This window comes from Parasteatoda tepidariorum, chromosome X1, assembly GCF_043381705.1.
Source record: "Parasteatoda tepidariorum isolate YZ-2023 chromosome X1, CAS_Ptep_4.0, whole genome shotgun sequence".
NCBI classification, from domain to species: Eukaryota; Metazoa; Arthropoda; class Arachnida; order Araneae; family Theridiidae; genus Parasteatoda; species Parasteatoda tepidariorum.
In genome coordinates this window covers 32,959,124-32,985,537 of record NC_092214.1, presented here as the reverse complement: position 1 = coordinate 32,985,537, position 26,414 = coordinate 32,959,124, and the positions used below count along the sequence as shown (strand labels likewise).

At 26.6% G+C, this 26,414-nt stretch overlaps 2 protein-coding genes across 3 annotated transcripts in view; one reads left to right on the top strand and one right to left on the bottom strand.

Annotated features, from left to right (window-relative positions):
* Window positions 1-26,414, top strand: part of LOC107445909 (carbohydrate sulfotransferase 1-like) — a 114,014-nt gene that overhangs the window by 923 nt on the left and 86,677 nt on the right. The gene's annotated exons all lie outside the window — the stretch shown is intronic.
* The window catches only part of LOC107445928 (uncharacterized), a 258,022-nt gene that overhangs the window by 152,394 nt on the left and 79,214 nt on the right, over window positions 1-26,414 (bottom strand). The gene's annotated exons all lie outside the window — the stretch shown is intronic.

The window sequence follows — 26,414 nt, the reverse complement described above, 5'->3', positions numbered from 1 at the left end:
TGGAAAGGATGAATGAAGTTGGGAGAAAGAAGAAAAAAAAGGTCAGTATCAATTGAAACACGCCTTTTAGAACATTCATCTTTCGCGATTTTATGATAGTTTGGACAATCGAAGGCGTTTCTTTCGCTATCTTTTAACTCTTTTATTATTATTTTTTTAAATTAAGTTATTTCTGGTTTTACATTGTGGATAAAAAACAGTCCAGTCTATTAAAAGCCATTCTACATTTGATATTGGGGGATAATGTTCTGATTTGATTTCAAATGCAAAATTTCTTTTTGCAGTTTATAAACAACACAACAAGCTTACTACATCAAATGTAGATATGTCATGCACGTTCTGCTATTAATTATTGCAGTTTAAAAACCTGCCACATAATGCTCTATACCTTCGAAAGAGCAAGTATTGATTTTTATTATATTTAAATGTTTTTATAATAAGCTTTTGAAATAGTGCATTATGCTTTAACATCATAATAATTATCAAAAATTTAAACTAATCACCAACAATTTTGAACAATAAATTTCAAACAATGATTGATTAATAAGATAAAAATGTCTTTATTATTAGAATACCAGCAATAACAAATGGAAACTAATTATCACAAGAAATTCACGATGATAATTTTGGCTGAATAACAAATATTCCTGACTATTCGGCCGCGGAATGCTAATTATTCTGTATTTTGATGAACATTAAACTTATGATAATAAAAAAATCTAACTCTTTTAAAATACACTGTATCTTTTAAATGATATGTACTCAATAAGTTTGAAACACTATTAAGTCTTGAGGTGAAATACTTTATTATATGCGAAATTCTGGAGAAATAAAGTATTTATATTCAAGAAGTAAACAAAGTATTCGAAGAGCATGTACTGTCCTTAAAATTAATGATTGATGTTAAACTATTTGTCACAAAATTCTCCATTTAATACTTCTATATAATACTTTTTACCATCGAAAGAGCAAATGTTGATTTTTATTATAATTAAATATTTTTATAACAAACTTTTGAAATTGTGGATTATACCTTCATCATCGCAATAATTATCAAAAATAAAAACTAATCGCATGCAACATTTTACGATAAATTTCAAACAATGTTTGATAAATTTAATATGATAGAAATTGTTTTATTGCTAGAATACTAACTATTACAAATGGAAATTGATTGTCACTAGCTATTCACCAAATGATGATTTTGGCCGAATAATAAATTTTCCTGGCTATTCGACAGCCGAATGGTAGTCATTCGGTATTTTACTGAACATTTAACTGAAGATACTTAGAAAAAATCTATAATTTTTAAAATCCGCGATGCACTTTTATATGTTATAAACTTAATATATTTGAAATATTCTTAAGTCTTGGGGTGAAATACTTTAACTTATGCAAAACAGCGTGAAAATGAACTATTTTAATTAAATAAATAAACAAAGTAATCCAACAAATAAATGAAACTAGTTATTTTTATCTTAATTTTTGGAATAGTTAGTTAGTTTAAGAAAGTTTTAGTTATAGTAGATTTTGAAATCACGTAATTTTATACAAGTAAAAATTAAGTTACTTAAAAACCTGCAACTTTCATACATAAAATCTGTATGGCTTGGTTGTCCTACTAATTTTCACAAAGTTATATTAACTATCACAAATATCTTCAACGCCTATGTCATACTCATATATACTTTTTCCCCCATTAAAAATGTTTTTTTTCCTCCTAAATAAATTCAGTTATTTTTACTTTAAATATGGAATTTTTTCCAACTAATTTTTTAACTGCTTCTTTATTTATGCAGAACTTAAATGTTTCTTATTATGTTTATTGTGATAGAAAGATTTCTGTTATTCTACTAAAGGCGATGAGTCGCATCAGTGTAGAACTTTATACGCTGAAAACTCTCCTGTTTATATTTTTCATAAGATAAAATGTTTATTTTTTTTAAATATATCTCACTCTTTCTTCCTCTATGACATCAGACGTAAAAACATTAAGTATTCTTATTAGATTTATGATCTTTTACGTGTATACGTAATAACTGATAAGATTTTGATAGGAGAAATTTAATAGGAAGGATTTTGCTAATAAAAATACATTTAAGATATTTGGATTTTAGTTTTAAAAATTATCAATTCTTGTAGTAGAAATTAAACGAATTTATTACCACTTCAAATATTACAAATTCCTTTTCTTGTTATCTACTTTTAACTTAAACGAATCGACAAAAAAAAACAACAGTTTCTAATTTTTTTTAATAAATTCTACTCTTTTAAAAATAGATGAAACATTTTATATTCTAACTTTAAAATGCTTGATTGGCCAAGTAAATTTTAAATGGGTTCAGTTCTTTCTGTTAAATTGATCAATTTAAAATTTTATTATTAAAGTGGTTTATTTTTAAAATTGTGAAAATTCAGATCGACATAATATTTTTTAAAACTTATTATTACTAATATCCTTCCTTTATTTGTAACATTCAGTTTTGTTTTGTTTTCTTTTCTTATAACCATCGTTGAACAGCCGACCATATTTTTGGGGTTTACGACTGCTAATGTTCAACTCCGTAGCCTTGTGATTTTGAACCCAATCCAGAAGACAAGGGAACTCGTAAATAAAGTATTAGGAGAAATTTGCCTTCGTAGGGGACATTTTGATGAAACTAACCCTCATTTGCGTTACAAGGAGAGGAAAACCACAAACCTCCCCCAGTTAGCCTGACAGCAAGGGGACTCTAACCCATGATCCATCTACTACTGAGGATATTTTACGTCAGCACTGTGATCGGTACGAGCTGGGAGTGGAATTCGTATGGAATTTCTGGAATTCGAACCCAGTTCACCTCATTGGAAAGAGAACACTCTATCCTCTGAGCCACCACGGCTCATCTTACTGTAATTAGAAATATTTGTGTTACTGCATACCAAAATTAGTAGCAGCCAATTTACACAGAGTAGTTTAAAACAGCAATCTTACGTTTTGCTACGCCAGGAACTGTCTTTGGTTCAACACCGCTTTGGTGTAAAGTAGTTGCCACCAGTTTTGTAGTCAAGATGCACTTCATGAAAACTGCAAAAACCTCCCACGGTAAGCCTCATGGCAAGATGACTCTAACCCATGATCCATCTACCCCTGAGGATATTTAACTATTTTATGTCAGCACTGTGGTCGATGCAATCCGGGTACGAAATTCGTATCGACCATCCATGGCTGGAATTCGAACCCGGTTCACCTTATTGGGAGGCAAACGCTCCATCCGCTGAAACATTAAGTTTTGTTAAAAATGCCTGTTTTTTTTTAATGTCTCTAAATTAAGGTGAAACCAATATTTTTAGATTGCTAAAGTTTGAAATATTTGGTAGCTGATGCAGAAATTCAATTACTTACCACGCTGATTCCCGTCAATTTTTAAAAAAAAGAAAAAGAGACTGAAAAAAATTCTCGTGTTCAACTCCGTAGCCTTGTAATTTTGATCCCAATCCAGAAGACAAGGGAACTCTTGGATCAAGTATTGGGAGAAATTTGCTTTCGTGGAGAACTTTTTACCATAACTTTGGTTAATAAAATCAAAATATACTTTATTTTAACTATTCATTTGGTAATTTTTCCGTTCATTTGGTAACGGCTTATCGGAAATACTGGTTTAGTTCTTGTTACCACACATTCAGTTAAAAATACAAAACTGAAAAGTAAATTTAACTGAATAAATGGTATTTATGCCACACTCTGAGGTATGATAAAATTGTCAAAATTTTCCTCATAATACAAATCATAATTTATTTTTAATTTTACCAAACTATAACCAAAACATATCGGTAAAAAGCGCCGAGTTTCGTAGTGTTACCATAGAGCCAGAAACACGGCAAATGTGACCATATTCTTCTTTTTCAGAGTGCCAACTAATTCTTAAAATGCTTGATAAATTTAAATTTGCGAAAAAAACACATACTCCGAATTCGTCTTTTAAGTGATTAAAAGAGTTTTCAAAATCAAAGTTAAGTTGAGAAAAAACATTACTACTATGTTTGACGTTTTCCATTTACCTTCTACATAAATATTAATATAGAAATATTTATCTTTATTTCTATATTATACTTTCTAATGTAATTAAAATATTAAAATGTTTAAAACAATCCTACTCAAAATAAAACAAATTTTTTTCGACACTATTTTTCAAATTGTTCTATCAATAATATAGAATCTAATAACACTGTTATGAGTTTGTTTTGCCAATATCTAACTGCCAATGTTTTTCATTAAATAAAACTGTTAAGGAATTCTTTATTTTAAAACAATAAAATAAAGTTTTTCACCCCAATTATGGAAATAGCCAATAATATAATATATAAATATAACTGTAGTGTCTTATTATCGATAATGTTGGCGTAAAAAAACATGAATGGACGGGAATTTTAACCCTCTAAGGATTTATCTCAGCTTTATCCAAATGTATAGCTGGTGGCTTTCCTACAACAAAAAACCGATTTATCATATATCTCCGATTTTTCATATATTCTTTGAGAAAATAATGCATAGCGGAATAAAATCGTTTCAATTTCGCTCAGAGGAAAAGCTTCATTTTATTTAATATTTAAAAATGCTTGGAGCGTTTGAAAATATTAAATAAAATGTAATATTTATGGACAAGATTTTTAACCCTCTAAGGATTTATCTCAGCTTTATCCAAATGTATAGCTGGTGGCTTTCCTACAACAAAAAACCGATTTATCATACATCTCCGATTTTTCATATATTCTTTGAGAAAATAATGCGTAGCCGAATAAAATCGTTTCAATTTCGCTCAGAGGAAAAGCTTCATTTTATTTAATATTTAAAAATGCTTGGAGCGTTTGAAAATATTAGATAAAATGTAACAATACATACGGGAAATATGGTACAACCATCTCTTATTTTATATTTAAACACTTATTTAGGTGATGAACATCTTATTGTATACTGTAAAAAATTCCAGAACAAATTACGGTAAAAAGTATGTATTTTACCGTAAAAAGTACCTTCACCATAAGAGCCAATACTTTTACCGTAAAATCTATTTTTAACAGAATATGTCGCTGAATAAAGAATCTGATACATCAAAATTTTACTGTAAAAGTTTGAGTAAAATCACTAAATCACTCTAATTAAATGAATAATAGTGTAAAAATTACGGTATAATATTTTACGGTAAAAATGAATTTTGCGGATAATGCACCCAAATTGCCTATACTTTGTACCGTAATTTTTTGTAAAGCATTTAAAAAATAATTGCTGAAAACCTTGTTGCAAAATTTGATGATTCAGTTTTGTCTTCGATTATGTAATTAAAAACTCATGAGGAACAAGAACTATAATAAGAATTTTGAATAATCCGACTTTTCGGTGTACCGTACCAGTAACGGTCCTAATGAGTTGGAATTAGTGAAATTCAAGCACATATAGTTAAATTCATTAAAATACAAAAGAAATAGATTGATAAAAAACTACATGTAATGATCGGAACTTGAAGTATCCACGCATAATATTTCAATGATCCCCGCAACCTCATCTGTCGCTATTTTTGGACATTCCCTTGAAAATACATAAAACAAAAAAATCCTGGAATTAAATTCTAGAATCTGTAGAGCTTCATCTTATAAAAAATTTCATTTTGAGTTATAACAGATCTTTGGAATTCTATTCAGAGTGACAAAAATGGATAAAATAAACTGAAGTGTCACAGGAAATAAACTTTTGGTCAAAAATAAAAAATTAATAAATTTCCAATATCTTGAAATTAGCAAAATTCTAGTGTATATTTTAAAATTCATTAAGATGCAAAAAAATCGATTGATAAAAAAATTACACTTAATGTTTGAAACCGAAACCTGCTTAGTTATTAACACGTCCTATTTCAATGGTGTGTTAATAATTAAACCCCCACTCTCATCTGTCGTCTTTTAAGACATTCCTTAGGGAATATGCAATGAAGCAAAAAAATTCTGGAATTAATACTTATCAGGGGAGTTTTGCCTTATAAGAAATTCCATTTTTAGTTCTAACATATCTTCGGAATTTTGTTCAAGGTGACGGAAATGCATAAACTAAACTAAAGTATCACGGGAAATAAATTTTGGATATAGAAAAAAAAATCTTATCTAGAATTTTCCGGAAGTTTTTGAGTTTAGTTATAATTACTTCTTACCGATCTTTAAATTTAAAATGAGAAATCGCATTCGGTAGATTGGAATTACTCACTGGTTTATTTTCATTCAGTGGCTTATTTTTATTCATTGGTTTATTTTTATTCATCTACAAAATTCATCATTTTTATTCATGTACAAAATACATTTTTGTTTTACAATCAAAAATGATAATGGTAACTACAAACATTTCCTGAGGAAGATATAGAATCCAGAAAATATTTCAAACACCAATTGTTATAACTCTGAAATATCTTTCTACGCACGTACATGAGAAATTTTCACAAATAATTTCAATAATTACTTTAATGTGGCTGAATGCGGTACAAAATTTACATTTTTGGTACATGATTGGTACAAAATTTACATTTTTAACATTTTAATTTTAAATAATAAAAGAAATAATCTAAAACTACGGTTTATTTGAATTAAATATAGTATTAGCGCAAAATGAAAATAAAAATACAAACAAATAGCTCTTGTATTTTATTACTTTATAAACTTATTATTAGTTCATCATATCATTAAATTTTAAATAAAATTTCGTGCGTTCAGTTTCTGACTATGTGAATTTCAGCATCCCATGCTATATTATTATTAATAAAAATATAACTATTCAAAATAAATATAACTATAATTAATTGAAATAAAAGAAATCTCACACAATTAAAAATACCAACAATGAAAAAATAAAACTAAATTTTTAATTTATTGGATTTTCAAAAGGCTGCAAGTATATCTTCTTGATCCCAATTGCATACGCCCTAGTAGAGAACCAAGATCATTTTTTTTGTGTTATGAATTTTAAAAAAAATCAACATTTTAATTTACTCACCCAAAATTACACTGTCATTAAAAAGTTACAGTGATTAAATGTGAAAATTTTCATTGACATAATTTGATCCGAAATTTTTACAGTATAAATTTTTTTTAATATTTTAAAACACTTGGGAGCGTTTTAAAATATTAAATAAAATGTTACAATGTATAAAGGGAACATGGAAGGCTTGACTAACCTCTCTTTTTTATATTTAAACTTTTATTTAGGGGATTGGCATTTTATTGTAGAATGGGATCAAGCGGAATCACATGTTTCTGTTTATCATCACATTTGCGAGTAAAATTAAGGTGAAATCAAGTGTTATTGATATTATTTTATTCTAGAAAAATAATAAACTTTATTTTTAATAAGTTTTTATACTTTTTTTATTTGTTTATTTATTATTTTTTTTACAAAATGGATATTCTTGGAGCTTCGACCAATCGTACACTGAGAAAAAAGTATGGCAAAACTTCGAAAATATGGTAGCTTTTACCGTGTTTCTAGCTCTTTGACAAGATCAAAAAGCCCAATAATTTTTACCGAAGTGCCTTGGTGATAGTTTTGGAAAAATTAACAATAAAATATGTTTTTATAATGTGTGATAAAATTTGGTAATTTTATCATACCTTAGAGCAGTGCTCCTCAACTTCTTTAATCACAGCGGACCGATCAACGTTTGATAATTTTACCGCGCCCGGCTGAGGGGGAGGGGAATTGTTGATTGTTTATATTATATATTCTTTTAATTTAATAATTTTTATTTTATAGTATTTTAACTTGTCTTTAAAATAAAATACAATTGCATGCGAGAGATTGGTGTTGCTCTTGATGACGCCTTTCAGCTCCAGTTTAATCTATCGTCCATGGAAAGCCGTGCAAACCCAGAAAGAAATACACCACAGTAAATAAAAGGGAAATAATTTTATGTTCCTGTTCTTTGGGAAAGTCCGGGGGGTATGAAAGCACTGTGCATAAAAATCATTGATTCAATTAAATTTACTTTTCAGTTTTTCTTAATTTTTAGTGATAATAAGAACTATAATTTTGGAGGCCAGAATTTCCGGTAAGCCGATAAGTCAAATTAATGGTTTAAATACCATATATTTGTTTTATTACCAGAATGGTGTTTTTTTTACCAGAAATGTTAATACCATATATAATGATAATTTTACCAGAATTTTCTTTCTCCGTGTGCGAAATCAAGAGGGATGGCTATAAAAATCATTTTACCCAAAAATCCATTTACCTAAAAGGATTCAGTGATTTTACTGTAATTATTACTGTAAAAATTACAGATAATTAGATTTTTTGTACCGTCGCATGTTCCAATACAAATAAATTTTACCGTAAATCCGGAATTTTTTACAGTGTAGAGGAAAAGTAAGAAACAAAGAAAAAATTGAGTAATTGAATTTTTCTTCAGATAGTTCAGTTTACTATGTTTGCTCAATTTGTTCAGTTCTATGTTTACTCTACTCTCAACTGGCGTTAGAGTAAACATAGATATCGATAGTTTATTTTTAAACTTAATTGAGAAGATTTCCTTTGTCATTATCAACAAATAAGTTTTAATGTTTCCGTAAGCTTTAATTATTTCTATTGCCAGTTTCAACTGGACATATCAGATGCAAAAAATCATTTGCTTGGATAGTATCTAATAAAAATGCATATGTAATATTTCAGTTAAAATAACAGTTAAATTTTTTCTAAAAGCTATGCTTTTATTTTTTCATAACCGATAAAATTCATTAAAATAAATTTTATCCTAATAAATATAATGAAACATATATAAATGAGAAAGATAGAACACATGGATGAATGATAGAGCTCATGTATAACGCACGTATGGGTGTAGCAACTTTTGAATTTCTTATCTATTTGCTTAAAAGTTTAACAATGTCTATAACAAATTTTCGATGTGTATTGGTTTTTCTTGTTTAGTTTTATAGTTTTTGGTTAATTAAATAAAAAAAAATTCGATATCTAATGCATTTCCTATAAAGACCGTATCGTTTCCTATAAAGATCTACGCTTATGCACTACGTCACGCTTACTTTTTACACATTTTATTATATTTTAATTAAAAGAAGGGAGTTGAAATTCTGTTAACAAAGCATTTTAAAAAATCACGTAAGATTTTTTTTGTTCCTCTCATGGGGGTCGTAGGAGGGGTCCTTGTAGGGAGCAGAGATCCTAAAAAAAGTTCTGAATAGGCCCATATCCAACTTTGAAACATCTGTCTTAAACTCTATCTTTTCCAGTACTCCATATAAAAAATAAAAAGCAAGTTTTATAGTGTTCATTTCTGATAAAGTCCCATGTATATTGAATAATGAATATAAGATTAAAAAAGTTAAAATCACTTATTGTAATTGATAATTATTTATGCATTAGTTATGTATAATAATTTGAATTGAATTATTTAGTCAATAATTTATATCAAAATTATTTATCTCAATTGATAGTTATTCATATAAAATTAATTAACATTAAATTATTGGTAATTAATTGTATAAACGTTTTCTTGATAACTGATCATTATTTATATTATAATTGTTTGGATTAAAAAACTGATACTTAATTATTTATAACAATTCGTAATAGTTTATATAAAACTATTTCATTCAATAGGTATTTTTTTAAAACAAATATTTATGCTGATTTGTAATTATAAAAATTATTTATGTTATTCAGGTAAATATTTATTTGAAATTATTCATGTCAATTATAACTATATATTTAAAAATATTCATGCTAATTGGTAATTATTCATATAAAACTATTTATGCTAATTATTAATAATTTATACAAAACTATTTATATCATTTGATAATTATTAATATGAAATTATTTGTGCTAATTGATAATTAATAATTTCAAAATTATTAATACTTAAAAATATTCATGTCAATTGGTAATTATTTGTTTAAAATTATTTACTTTAATTGGATATATTTAAATTACATCAGATAATTGGCATATAATAGAATATATAATTTTATCTAAGCATTTTATATCAGCAATATTTTTAAAAGAATTATTTACGTCCATTAGAAATAATTAGCATCAAATATTTATTTACACTACTTAATAATGAACTATAGTAAAAGTAATTACTTTTTTCAACTTTAGAAAGAAAACCTTAATTTAAAATGTTAACAGAAAAGATAAGTGTTCATTATTTTTTTCGATTTATTTTAAATGAAAGCTATTCCGTAAGAGGATTCTCCTTTCGTGACAGTAATAGAGAAAATAATCTTTTGAACCGCTGCAAATATCCTCAGAGATTTAATCATTTATTTTAATAAACAATTTTTTTTTTCAATATGAAAAGTTTTCTACTCACGAAATGAAAAGTTGAAAAACGGAAAGTAATTATTCGTCCTTTAATGGAGCTTACATGCCTAAAAGTGAGTTATTATTTACAGCTAGATGTGAAATAAATTATTACAACGAATGCATGTAACTAACAAAAATGAATATTTGAACAAAATTGTAGGGTGGTGCGTAATATAATTTTTATACGAATATCAATTATATTTATTGTCGTTGGGATAAAGGCCAACTTTTCGAACGTAGCCACTTAAATATTCATTTCGAAGGAAAGAAGTGCCAAGACTGTATCTGACCTATTTTTCTTTCATAATAATTGCCTGATACCCCAGAAGTTTGATTATGCAAGCCCGCATTAACCGTGTCCATTTTCATTAACTGATTTTTATAATACCGTTTTAAGGATTCTAATCACAATTACATAATCTGCACAAAAAAAGCTTTTAAGTTCCAGAATGGTTTATGAATGCTTGATAACCAGATCAAATGGTGTGCACCTATAAAAAATATGATAGTCTAGAAAGTGCAGAACATATTGTTTTATATATTTCTACAGTCACAGCTGTATAATCAAGTCCTGTAAAATCACCACCTTTTATATATATTTTTAGAATCTTTATTTAAAAAAGGAAGAAAATATATATTCGCAAACTGATATTTAAAAAGAAAAATGTTGTGAAAATAAGACGAATGATCATTTTTTTTATAACCGGCGCTGAACAGCTGACCCAATTCTGAGTTTACGACTATCAAGGTTCAACTCTGTAGCCTTGTAATTTTGAACAAAATCAAGAAGACAAAGGAACTCCTCAATCATGTATAGTGACAAACAAACGTGGATGATTTCTTGATGGAATTAACCGCATTTGCGTTGCATAAAGCGGAAAATCACGAAAACCTCCCCAGGTTAGTCTGACAGCAAGCGCTTTTAACTCATGATCCATCCACCACTGAGGATATTTTACGTTAGCCCTATTGCCAGTGCTAGTCAGGAACATAATTTGCATCAACCAGCCATCGCTGGGATTCGAACCTAGTCACCTCATCGGGAGGTGAAGGCGTCATCCTCCGTGCCACTGGGGCTCGATGAATGATTATCCTTTTTTTTAATAACTGTCGTTGAACAGCCGACCTAATTTTAAGTTCACGACTATCAATGTTCAACTCAGTTGCCTTGTAATTTCAAACTCAATCCAGAAGACAAGGGAACTCCTGGATCAAATATTGGGAGAGATTTGTCTTCTTGGAAAACTTTTTGATGGAACTAGCCCGCATTTGCGTTACATTGAGAGGAAAACCACCAAAACTGCCCAAGGTTAGCCTGTTGGAAAGGGGACTCTAACCCATGATCCGTCTACCACTGAGGATATTTTATATCAGCACTGCGGTCAGAGAAAGTGAGGTGTGGAATTCGTATGGACTAACCATTGCTGGGATTTGAACCTCATTGGGATCTCATTCAACCTCATTGGGACCTCATTCAACCTCATTGGTAAGCGAGTGCCCTATCCCTTGAGTCTTCACGAATGATTGTAGAATGATTATTGATCATATTATAGAAGGAATGAAATTCACCAAAACCTAGTTTATAAAGTTGTACTTCATTTCATTTCTTACTAAACATTATGCCTCGTAAAATTTTGCTGAACCTAATCGATCTCGATAATGATTGTCCCAGATTTTGATACCTTTTTTAATTTATTTCTAAAAATTAATCCCCGACTTCTAATGAGTATACTTTCTTAATTTCGCTCATTTTAAATATTATTGAAACACAAGGAACTAATTACAAAACACTCTATAGTAATGTCTAATAATATTAATGTAAATAAATATATGTAAATAAATATATGCAAATAAATATATGCAAATAAATATATGCAAATAAATATATGTAAATAAATGTATGTAAATAAATATATGTAAATAAATATATGTAAATAAATGTATGTAAATAAATATTTGTAAATAACTATATGTAATATCTGTACAGGATCAACAGCGAAATTCATGTTTGTCTAGTTCAATAATGAAATCATATTTTTGAAAAATTCTTATAACCGGATTCAAGTCAAACAATAAACTACAAAAAAAAACAAGTTCTGGATAAATAAATGAATGTTTAATTAGCGAATAACGCAAGTGCACTTAAAAAAAATAGGTGATTCATATAAAAAAGAAGAGCAGCAGGTATTCTGTAATATATTCCATCAAGCAGTAATATGAATTTGGTCACGATTAACAATATCAAGGTTGAATCAAGCAAGGCAAAGAAATTAATTTATTTAAAAACGTTTCTTTTTTCGCTCTTTTTTTGTTGAATGGCAATATTGAGTTGCACAGGTAAAGCAAAATTTAACGAAGCTAGATCTATATTACAATAATTTCTAATTTAATTTCTCTATTATTCAGATTAAATTCGATAATGATTCGGTGGATTATGATAATAAAGTTTTTTGTCTTTCTTAAAAATTAATCATAAATTCCTAATAACTATAAATTAATGAATTCAGTTTTTAATATTTGTAAATCTTTTTATATATAAAGGGTTGTGAATAAGGGACAATCTATACTAGGTCCGTTAAAGTAATATTTCGCCTCTTTTATCTCAATAATAGGGTCAGATTTAAGAAAACCTTTATTACATATGTTAATCAATTTCTTAATGAATAAATTGACGAATGTTTGGACTATATGCGAGAACCACTTGGAAATTTTGTCCATATTGATTTTTTTTTCCTCACTTGATTTAAAAGCACGTCTTGGGGTCGTCCTTAAATGATATCACGCTAGAAGGGGAGAGAACTAGGGAAATTGGTTGTAGGAGGTTGTAACAAGAAGCGTAGCATCATACATTGCGTTTAAAATAAAAATATGCAAAATATGATTAAATACCGTTATATATTTTTTCACTCATTTCACCAAACTATAAGTGGACATGCTATAAGTGGCCATTACTATAAGGGGACAAAGTTGAAATTTACATAGTCAAGAAATATACCGTTATTTTTGTGTCTATGCGCTTTTTCAAATTCTAAATGGGATTTTCTCGAAACTGCGTGATAGTTCTTCTTGAGTTCAATATTTAACCGGGATTGATTGAAAATTTACTATTTTTATTATTAATGTAGTTTCTACTGCACGTAAAAACAATTTTTATTGCGTATATATTTTTAGTTAATATGGTAACAAACATTTACTTATCCAATTCAGTTAGTTTAATGACAATTTGTGATATTAAAAATTTAAAAAAACAAGTCAAAATGAACTACATCTTTCTTATTCATAAGAATTTCAACGTAACACTTTTGAACAATGTTTCTGAATATGCATATTACCAAATTATGTAATAAGGAATCGATTTTTTGAATATTTTACAGTGTTGTTTTCTTTAAAAAAAACTAGTTTCATGTTAAACTTCATTAAAAAAAGTAAGAAGAAACTGGTTTTTATGTGTTTAATCAGGTACTGATTTTTTTTTTTCATTGATTTATAGTGAAAAGGTTTATATGTTATTAATACACATATATATAAATAAGAAACCGTAGAGTTACTAAGAAGTTGTTATAAATTAACATAGAATTATTTTCTTCAAATGTTTTGCATATAAAATTGATAAAACTCGGAGATAAAAAAGCTTTTGATATACTCAGCTTGATTTTTCTGTTAAAACTTGCGTTCTAATTTATTGAAATTATTTAAATATTTAAATTACATTTTCATTATTTTAAAATGATATTTTGTGTACAATCTTCATAATTTAACATTTACATGATACAAGAGTGCAAAAACGATACAAGTGAAAATTTTTGTTTTGCTATGAAATTTATAAATACCTTTAATTTTGAAAAATTCCGAAAAAAAATAGTGTTTCTTAAACAAAAGAAAAGATGCACGGCATTTCACTACGTTACTTTAATTTTACTTAATAAAAAAAAGTATAAGTTTTTGTTCGAATATATCGAAGAAACTTAAATCTCCTTAATTTCTTGAATACGCTAGTTTTTGAAGATAACAACTAATTAATATTTGATCTATAATAGAGATATGAACGAATATCCGTAAATGAGATAATATTTTACTCAATATATATCAAGACATTTTCTACGATTCCTTACCCTCACAGGAAGGAAATGCTTTTTTTTTATCTTAAGAATCGATTACAGCTGTTTAATATTTTTTCGTTTTATGGAGTTTTTCTCTCCTTTTTTCGCTTGTTAGTTTATTTTCTCCTGCGTCATTTCCGATTGCTCATATCATGCACTATTTAACTTTATTAAATAAAATTCATTAAAAAAAGGAAGGGGTTACGTACTCTTACAGCTAAAAAAGTAAGCATATTTTGAAATTTATTTCTTGAGCGAAAAAATTTAATTAGTCAGAATTCTAAAAAAAAGTCCCATGTGATACAAGTACTCAACTTCAAAAAAATAATTTTTTTTTAAAGCCTTACAAAAGATAACGGCAACAGTGCAGATTTCCCTTGGTAAAGTTTTTTTTGAAGTATATTTGGCAGAGCTTGTAACGCCTGCAATTTTTAAAGTTGGGATAGCAATATTTTTTTAAGTTTATATTCAAATAGTTTCAGAAGTACGAATGATTACTTTACCAATTTTTACAAAAAATCGCTCACTTCTTTAGAGAAAAATTGAGGCATCTTTTCAGAACATTTCCAAAAATTCCTTTAACAACAAAAATTAAATGAAGTAAAAACATAATTGAATAAAATAAAATAATCTTACGGACTTGGATTAAGTAGGATTTTAGCTCTTTCCTCGTGATGGAGGAGAATACTCGTCTTCTGAGAATATTTGCTTTTGAAACGAGATAACTCGTCATCTACACAAGGTTTATCTGCGTTATTGTAGCGTGTGAAGTTATTAGCTTTTTATTTATTTTAATATTTTTTATTTTAATACTTTTTATTTTAATATTTTTCATTTTAATATTTTTTATTTTAATACTTTTTATTTTAATATTTTTTATTTTAATATTTTTTATTTTAATATTTTTTATTTTAATACTTTTTATTTTAATATTTCTTATTTTAATACTTTTATTTCAATCTTTTTTATTTTAATATTTTTTATTTTACTATTTTAGCTTATCATTTTTATTTCATTATTATTTTATCATTTTTATTTCATTGTTATTTTGTCATTTTTATTTCATTATTATTTTATCATTTTTATTTCATTATTATTTTATCATTTTTATTTCATTTCTATTTTATCATTTTTATTTTATTACTATTATTATTTTCATGTCTATAAGCACGGATAAGTCATTAGAATGAGCGTTGTAATTGATTACAATTGGTTATTATTTTTTTGAAATAAAATAAATATATTTTAAAGGAATTAGCTTTTTTTGTTTATTTCAGTGCTAGTGCTGCTGGGGCCCTATTAGCACAGATGGTGGGACAAAGGCGCGCCATTGTTGTCATGAAATTTTTAAATAATCATTTTAAACTGTAAGCTCATCGATGAAAATTTGTTCAAGTTATGAATTCGGCAGTCATGAAAAAAAATGTAGCTACTGGTGAGGGGCTGAGCAGAAATTGAGAATTCTTAGATATTTTTATGTACAGTAAGCAAAAGAAAAAACGAAACACTTTGAATAACCTTTGATCTAATAATCAGATTTTCTCGTACCAGAAATTATTCTCAATGGTTCAAAGGTTTGACCTAAAATATGCTAATTAATTAAGGCAGACTATATTTTAAGATAGAAAATCAGGAAAAACGTACTTCCTCTGATTAAAGTGTCTTTTTTTTCAACTCATTAGGATTCTTGACCCTCAAAATAAGGAAAAAATAGCCGCATATGGTACTAGTATTTTTCATTTTTAAAAATGGTTGGAAAAGTTTCAAATAGTAATAAGATATAAAAAATATTTACACGATTTTGAATAATTTTTTAAGTATCAAAAGACGAAATTTAAGCAAAATCGGACGAGTAGTTTTTGAGAAATCAAACTTTAAATATATGATTTTTTAAAAATTTGATAACTCAGAACTATTCGGCCGATTGTGCTCAATTTTCTTTAGCCACTTAAAATTACATTCTTTAAAATGATGTATTAGTTTGAATACCTTACAAATCGAAATTTTTGCTAATGTTATTAAATTAAATAATAAAAAAATGCAAATATATTTACAGTAAAATTTTATTTTGCAAGGAATTATGTTCGGATAAACGAATTTTATGATTGTGTGCAAAAATTTTTCAATTAATTTAAAAAGCTCTCAAGTTATGGAGATATACGCAAGAAGAAAAATCAACATTAAGTTGCCCGAACTTTCAATCGCTCTCCTGACCAAACTATTGGTACAGTATTTTTCAAGTTGCGACTACACCTCATATTTTATGGATCCAGAATCTGAATCCTTCAAAAAAAATATATATTTATATTGCGCATCATTCATCATTTAAAATATCATCATCATTCATCATTTAATAATATTTCAAAATTTCCTGCAGTGGCCTTTACCCTTAAAATTTTTCACACATGCTAGTTAAGATACTATTAAATAAAGCTAGAATAGATATATTAAATTATATTATGTAAGACTATATTGGTGGTAAAATGTCAGGTATGCTCAGTAATAAGTTCTGGTAATTAAATTTGATAATTAAATCGTATTTTTATTGAAGAAACATAACTTTTACAGATTTTTACTCTTAAAATATTGGTTCAGCTGTAATCTGAAAAATACAGCTGTGATCGTTCTGTCAAGTGGTTGGATGAAAGTTGGATTCGTTATTGTTTATATTTTAAAAGATTTGTTTTTAAAAATAATTTTGAAAAAAAAAGATTATCACAAATTACTTATTATTATTATTACATTTTCCTTTAATTTTATTTGAACCGTTTGAGAATAATAAGATAGAATGTCATACTAAATAAGGTACTTTTATGCGTAAGAATTGCATGTTAAAATCAATAAAAAAATTACATAAATTAATTCAATAATTAGTACTGGAAATGCGACAAATGAGAGTTTTTTTATTTAAAAAGTTAAATTGTCAATGCGCATTTTTTCCGATCAATTTAAATTATTTAAAAATAAACTACCTGTTTGAAAAAATTAAGAATTATTTATAGATTTTAATGATTTTTATCTATGAAGAAGAATATAACCAAATCGGAAACTATTTAATAAAATGTGATATCGTTTTTAAAAATTTTCAATTTTTAGCTTCAGAGGATTATTTTTAAGCGTGAAGTATATATTGTTTAAAATTCAAGCTTTGTTTACAGTTCTCGCCACTCAAACTGTTTTCTTTTTTAGTTTCCCCAGAGAAAGAATTTCGAAGAACACCATTAGAGGGAACATTAAGAGGCAACAATTTAAACAGATTTGAAAAATGCATCTTTACATTTAGAGCATTCGTCTGGGTTTTACTGTTGATTACATAATTAAAAGGAAATGTAAAGTACTCATTTTCTTTTACTTGAGATAATTAGTAAGACATCTTTATTGAATTTTGCATTCAGGGTCACATTATCAGAGAGAATGAGTTATTTTTCTTGAAACTGAAGGCGAAGATTAATTATAATTAAAATTTCCTTATTTTTTGCAAGAAGTGCATTTGACTTACAGATCTGAATCAAGAAGTATTGTAGTTTTGTTTCGAATTCGAAGAGACCACCTCAAAAATGTTAACGCGAAGTTTTAATTTGACAAATTAATGAGTTAAATAATTAAAACAATTCAATAATTAATTAAAAAAATTCGTTAATTAATAAAAGCAATTCATTCATTAATTTATTCTGTGTGAATATTTTTTTCAAAAAGTTTAACTCTTTTTATTTTTTTCCCTTTTGACTTTTCAAAAAAAATATTGTCGTATTAATTATTATTAATTACTCAGTAACAACACCAAACTTAATGATTTTTATAGGAATAAAAAACAAGAATGTTATGATGAATGGGGGAAAACAAAAAAAGGTATTCTTTGAATAGCTTTTGGCCTAATAATTAGAATTTTACGCATAATGTTGCAATTTGAAAGGTTAAACGGTCCTATCTTAATGATGCGTATTTCTTTACGATAATTTCAGCAGCCAAAACAAACAGAAAAATATGCTATGTCTAAATCAGTAAGCTTTTTTTTCCGTCGGAGTTCTTGTCACCAAGATTTTTTTCTATCGGAGTTCTTGTCACCAAGATTTTTTTTCTATCGCAGTTCTTGTCACCAAGATTTTTTTCTATCGGAGTTCTTGTCACCAAGATTTTTTTTATCGGAGTTCTTGTCACCAAGATTTTTTTCTATCGGAGTTCTTGTCACCAAGAGTTTGAGGTAAACCACAATCTAAAATAGTATACTAGTTCGGATAACGCAGCCATCGCAAGATTATCCGTATCCCTTAATGTTATTTTTACTTTTTTTGGCTTATTTCGCTTTCTCTTTGAAACTAATTGCGCTAAACTATGAAACTTAACAAACATGCTTACTGAAGAAAAAAAAATTATCAGAAAATAATTTCTTGCACATTATTTGATTGTTATTTATTTCAGAAAGAATATAAAGTTATTTTGAATTGTAAGGTTTAGAGCATTTTACATCCTTTTTAACTAGATATAATTTTAAATGACGAAAGCTAATATTTGGGCAAAATAAATATTAATATTCAAAAATAAATATTTTTCAAATTTTATATCAGAAACTATTCAACCAATTTGTTTTCCGTCTGAAATACGGCATGCTTCTTCTAAATAAATACGTTCTTATGTCTTCTTGTGTTACTTTACTTAGCGTCTGTACAAATTTATAAGCATATCTTGGCTACTGTACAATGAGCAGAAAAAAATGAGTCCCTCTGAATAACTTTTGATTTAATCATCGGATTTTCTCATGCTAGGACTAAAACTTAATCTTTTGATGTGGTGATCTCAAATATGTTAATTAATTTCAACAGACGAAATAAGACAAAAACGTACTCTCTCCGAATAAGCATACCATTTTTCGTCAAATGTTCAGTTTTCACCATATGGGGTAGCTGTAATCTGGGAAATATGGTCCCAATAGTTTGGTCAGGAGAACGGTCTAAAGCTTGGAGCCCTTAATGTTAATTTTAATTTTTCAGTATTTCAGTATATCCCTAAAAAATTTAAGTGAATTACCAAATTTTTGTACACAATTATAAAATTTATTTATCTAATGATAATTTCGAGTTGTAAGGTAGGAAATTTTTTACATTTCGATAAATAATATAGTTTTAAGTAGAAAATTACAAAATTTGAACCGAAATCTGTCGCATAGTTCTTATAAAAAAATCAAATTTTAAATACTAAGTTGTGTATTTAAAATTCGATTTCTCAAGAACTACTCCTCTAAATTCGCTCAAATTTTGTATTTTGTCATATACAATTGCATATACTTCAACTTTCAAAGTTTTTCTTGACTTTTATTAAGTAAAATAATAAATAATTATAAAATAATGAATAATAATAAAATAACAATAAAATAATAAATAACAATAAAATAATAAATAACAATAAAATAATAAATAATTATAAAAAATTTTAAGTTTTATATAATAATTTTTTGTATGGAGTTATTTTGGATTAATGAAATTTGATATTTATTTACAATAACTTTTTCAATTCACTTAAAAAGTTTTCGAGACATCGCAAAATAAGCAAAAAGTAAAATTAACATTAAGGGGTTCATACCGGGGACCGTTCACCTAACTAAACTTTCGGGGCTAAAAATTCCCAAATTATGCAAATTGTAGCTACCTCTTATATTTTGAGGGTAAGAAATGTAAATTCGCACAAAAAAAGGTATGTTTATTCAGAGAAGGTGCGGTTTTGAACCAGATTCCGTAATTTAAAATACCGTCTGCACTAACTAAGTAGCATGTTCGAAATCGCCCCCTGGAACCATTAAGTTTGAGCCCTAGTACGTAAATTCCTATTATTAAATCAAAAATTATTAAAGGGTTTTATTTTGCTCACTGTACATCTTACCACGTAAAAATTCAATGATTAAAGGTTATTAAAGGTACAAGGACAACTTTTGTATAATTATTTTGTTTACTGTTTATTGACCGAATATACAAAATAGGAGACTACTTTCTTTCAATTTCTTCTCCTGAAAAGATTCTATTATGTCTAAACAAGGATATGCTTCCACAACAAGCTTCTTAGAATATTATTGATCTCAAAAAAAGTCCATTTCGATCTTATTTTCTTTAAACTTTAATCCAGAAAACTATATGAATTTAAATTCAATTTTTAAGATTCTGAATAAATAAAAAACAACAATTCATTTTTTTATTTGAATAAATGTCATCTAAAAAATCCTCAAATGGAAGATAATCTAAATAAAACTAGAATACTAACAATCTATTCTCAGAATATTAATTTAATATTAATAATAAAGAGAAGTATTTCGTTATTTAAAACTTTTATAGGGCATCAGTTTGTATTTTAAGGGAAATGAAAACTATTTCAATAACGGTAGAATTTTTTTTATGTTTCAAAAAGCATTTTCTTGAAAATTTAGTTTTCCTTTTCATCTATTTTATACTAAATAACATGTTATTATTTGCTCAAAGCAATTTAAGGTAAGGTAATGTAAGAGCATAGTTCCACCAACATAATTTTGTCGAGAATATTTTCAGTCACAAATCGAATGTTTTGTCTATAAAAATAATGTCTGTTTTATGATTGTTATGTTGTTAATTATGTTGTTACGGTTATGTTGTTAACTGGCTTTAAGATTACATTCAATTAATTTGAAATGTTATTAAAAAAATTTAGATTGCTCCAAATTAATTTTTAAAGTTAATAAATTTTGAATTTCGATTCGATTTAATTTTAATTCTTGATCAACAAAATTTGAGTAGTCATGGTCTAAAAAATATGGTTTCAAATTTTTCAGCCGAAAAGGATAAAAATTTGGGCCCCGTAATGTTATTTTAAATTCGCCATATTTTAAAGAGATAAAAAAAATTAGCTTTAACCATGTAAAAAAATTTTTTTATATGTAATTAATTTCTTATTTGATAATTTTTGGAAACAATTTGAATTGTTGGGTGTATAAATTTTCAATAATTTCTAACTCGGTAGTTTTATATGAATATGATTGTTAATTATTTCTTATAATGTTAATTATTTCAGTTAATATTATCTTGTTAATTATTTCTTTCTTATGAATCGATTAATTTCTGATTAATGAAATTTCAGAAAGTCATATTCCTAAAGTTTCATTTCTCAATTAGCTTTAACCATGTAAAAATAATTTTTAATATATAATTAATTTTTTATTTGATAATTTTTGGAAAAAATTTGAACTGTTGGATGCATAAATTTCCAATAATTTTTAACTCGGTAGTTTTATATGAATATGACTGTTAATTATTTCTTATAAATATGAATGAAATCGGTCGATTAGTTTCTGATTAATGAAATTTAAAAATGTCTTATTCATAAAGTTTCATTTCTCAAGAATTGTTTAGCTTAAATTTTGTATTTTATTTTATTTAAAATTGCCTAGTTTAAAAAGATGAAAACTTGGTATACCTTACAACTCAAGATTTTTAGTCTATTATGAAATAAAACTTTTAAAAAATGCAAATAATTATTAAAAATTATTTTTTATATTGAATAATTTTTTGATAAACGAATTTTATAATTGCGTGCCGAACATTTTTGATTTGTTTAAAAAGAAATGACGTAGCAAAACAAAATTTAAAACTAGCACTATCCCTGACTTTAGCTTAATGTTTAACTTAATGCCTTAACAACTAGGTCCATATTATCCAGATAATTAGTATCTTTCGACATTTGCCAGCATAAGTGATAAATACTGATAACTAACAAAAATATTTTATTTAATTTTTACCATAAATGCATACTAAATATTGACATTTGCCAATTGACATTTGCCTAAGTCATTCTTAGAACAAAGTAAAACATTTTGGTGTATAGTTTCCTCCATTTTGTATGTAAGGTAAATTCAATTTTCTACAGAGCATACAGTTCATTTTTTTTACATTTTCACTGTAATAGTTTAATATATATATATGGTCCCTACACCGCCCGCCAGGGGAGAAGACGTGTTTCTTCCGCTCTCCTTATTTACGAATAGATTTTTATTTATTTATTTATTGTTTTTCGTTTATTTGTTTACTTATAACATATATTTCCATGCGCATTAGTCTCAATTATGGCTTCATTGCAAAAACATTTCATTTAAAAAAGGAGCACATTTTTAGTAATATATTCACACTAATTCTTTCAAACAATTGTTATTTTGTCAATTTTATATAATATTTTTGCATGATAACTATACTGCCTTACTTAAAAATGTATTTAGTTTACCTCCACCAAAAATAGAGGTAAAAATTTTTACAGACTTAATATAATACTTAAATATAATAAGAAATACTTAATAATACTTATAATACTTAATAATACTTAAATATAATAAGAAATATACAAAACAAATACCTCTAAAAGTTACTGACTAAGAAGAAAATTAATAGTTTATAAAAAAAATCTCTCTCTTATTTTTTCAGTTAACACATGTGTGTTTATTTATTGCGTAGATTTTTAAGACTCTAAACCTCTCCGTATCAGCGGCTATTGATACTAAACAGTTTTGTCTATTTATTTATTTATAAATTCAGACAGCATAGTTTGTAGCGCATGCAGGCCAAATTCCTACTTTCTGCCCAGTGATCACAGGCCTTGGGATTTTAAACACTCCACGTCATTCTATGTGCTCCCATTTCAATTACATCCATGGTTACATTTTAAAATAGTTTATCATTTATTACTTTACTACAAATTATTATGAAAATCGTTTTTAATTATTTTATCTCTAAATTAAATCCTTTATTATTCAACTTCTTATTGTAATGTCAATTTAAATAAATTTAAATTCTTGACTTATTCCCTCAAAATAAATACTAATTTTATTGAGAACTGTCTAAAATAATTTAGAAATTCAGAAACCATTTAAAAAATTTAGTTCATCCTGAATTTCAAAAGTTTAATCTTCTGTTTACGAACATTATAGAGAATCAGTAGTCAAATAACAAAATACTTTTAAGGCTTCTGCGTAATTCTTATTAGGTATTCACTAAATTACATTAATTAATAAGTCTTTTAAAATGCTTGTAACTTTAAAAGCAGTGATGCACTTCAATTAACTCTAACGTGAGGGGACTGAGTTGTAAATTTGATTTCCATTAGGAAGTGGGTTTATTTTAACAACTGCAATTCCTTTTCGATTAAAAATTACAAATAATATTGTAATAGAATTTTAACAGAAAACATTTTCGTGAAACAATACTAAGTAACTAGGAATAATTTAATCAGGAAAGTTCGAAAATTATGCCAATAGTATTTGCGTTTAACTTTTCAGACACAATATATTAAATGCGCTTTAGTACGTATGAGTATTTAAAAACACAGTTATTAAATTAATATTCAAAATTGAAAATGTTTTCATTATGTATGACTAAATAATTTCACAGAGGGCTTATTTCGCAAAAACTAGTTCAGGTGTTTTAATAAAAAAAATATATAAAAAAAAATTAGTAAGCCAGAAAACTGATTCTAATTTGAAAAATTTGAATCAAGGGGTCTAGATAGTTTCGATTTCATGGAAGAAGCATAAATGCATAACTTTTTTGATTTTCTATAACTCAATATGTGACTTAAAATTCTATATTTTTTACAGAAGTTTAACATTAGCACAGACTTAATTTAACCGTAAAAATTTATGAAAAGATGCAAAAAAAATTTAAATTTGAGTGAAGGAAGAGATACTATGATGTTTCGCACTCACAATAAAAATCATGCTAATGACTTGAAAATTTTTTTAATAGGCATGCATATGTACTCCTTTTAAAACCATGCTTACTCAAAGAAATTGAAAAATAAAAAATATTTTTTAAGTTGAAAAAAAACTTAATTTTTTGAATGTTTATGTAAAAAAATATTTATTATGATCCCCTCCAAAATATAAAATATTTGCTAATATCCAAATGCTAGCATAAGTTTGAGGAACATGCAGTACTCAAACAAATTTCCGAGTTTTAACTAACAAGGTTTATTAGAAGTCGTGAAATCTTGCTCGTCAGTTGAATAAACTTGAATTCAGAAAAACAGATTAAGAAAACGTAAAATAAATAGAGTAATAATGAGTTTGCAGCCGATTCTAATTACGAAAAAGGAAGTATTATTTTCTGATTTAAATGACTGGGTTTTAGAATATATGATGTAATTATGGAAGTTTTTAGTATTATTTTATACTTAGTGTCAAACTGCTCAGAACAACATAGATCCTAACATATTTTTTTCAAAAAATTTAAAATTTAGCAAAAACAAATCTAGATGCCTTATAAGATTTTAGAGCTTTAACCTCCTGGACCACATTTTTAGTGGGAATGCTTTTTAAAGGAAATAAGCAATTTTTATAAATAAAATATTTTTATAAGCACATTTCAATAAAATGCTTCGTATTTAAAGAAATTATATAAATGAAAAGAAACACGTCAATTGTTTAACTTTCTTTTTTGCTTTTAACTTCCCTCTATACAATTAAAAATGAAATTCATCACATTCTTGTCTTGTTTTATAGTCTTCATAAACAATTCGAACTTGTTATGTTGCTCTATTTATAATGAAATGTCTAGGTATTTTAAAATTTATTTAATTATTGTGCAGTTTTGAAATCAAAAAGTTCTTGAATCATATAACTACTTCACTCTAAAAATCCTATTTCGAAAGGATATTAAAACTTTTTATTACAAATATTTTCCTACACCTCTAATAAGCAATGATCTACATCATTTGAAATTGACTAAATTTCATTTTTCATTGACAATCTTTTATGAAAAATCAGTTTTATGTAATTTTTTCATACGAAGAAATAGGTATTTTTCAAGACAACTGTAAGAAATAGAAGTACATCTTTTTCAACAAGAAATATCAAATGTTAGAACAAATTTTAACAATTTAAAACTGCAATCTAGTTTAAATAATTGCATTAATTTCGAAGCTATTTACCCCTTAACGCACAGATGTTTTGAAAAAAACCGGCCGAAAAAAATCTATTTTTTTACTGTAAAAAACACACTTTAGAACACAGAAAAAACGCATTTTTAATTCTCGATTATATTCGAGTGTGAAAAATTATAGCAGCATAAAATACAATGCCGCTCGAATTATCTCGAGTGGGCACAGTTTGGCCTGTTTAGCGTGCTCAAATTAACTCGAGCACGCAAGTTAAGAGGTTAATGTATAATTTTTAATAATTTTTTATGTATAATTTATAATTAAAGCTAAAAAGAAAGGACAGTAAATGTAATAAATTTCTAAAAAAATAAATTGAAACTCTATTTTTCGAAAATGAGAATAATAAAAGCTAATTTTATAATTATATAAAAAAAACTATTAAAATTCCCTTAACAAATAATGCATCTAAATTAACTAATCACATACTAAACATATACAGTACTACAAAGTATATATTAAATTCATAATTGTAAATAGCATGCAAATTTTCGTATTCAAAAGCTGTTATTTAAATGACATGATAGATGGATTTTAAAATTTTGTATAAAACTGAAACAAATAATATGAAAATATTACTTGATTAAAAAACTTCATTGGTTTCAAAAATATGCAGATGGAGATAAAAGTTGACATGTTTCTACACTGAGAAAAAATTATGGTCAAAACTAACAGAATATCGTCAAATTTACAGTGTTTCTGACTTTATGGTAGCACCAAAAAACAAGGTAATTTTTACAGAAGCGCTTCGGTAATGTCTTTTTAGTAAAATAAATAATAAAATATGATTTTTATTACCATGCTGTTTGGTAGTACATGTGGTAAAATTAGGTAATTTTATGCAAAAGCCGGTAAATCTAACTGTAGTATAAAGTAAGATGACGCAGAAATGTTAAATTTGATTGGTTATTGGTTATTGCAATTACATAAATTTTCAGGCTTGTGTGCTCAAAATACTTATAAATCTTCGTCAAGTAGAAGAGGACAGATAGCACAATAGGAGAGACAGCACGAAGTAGTACCGCCTCCAATTCATTTTC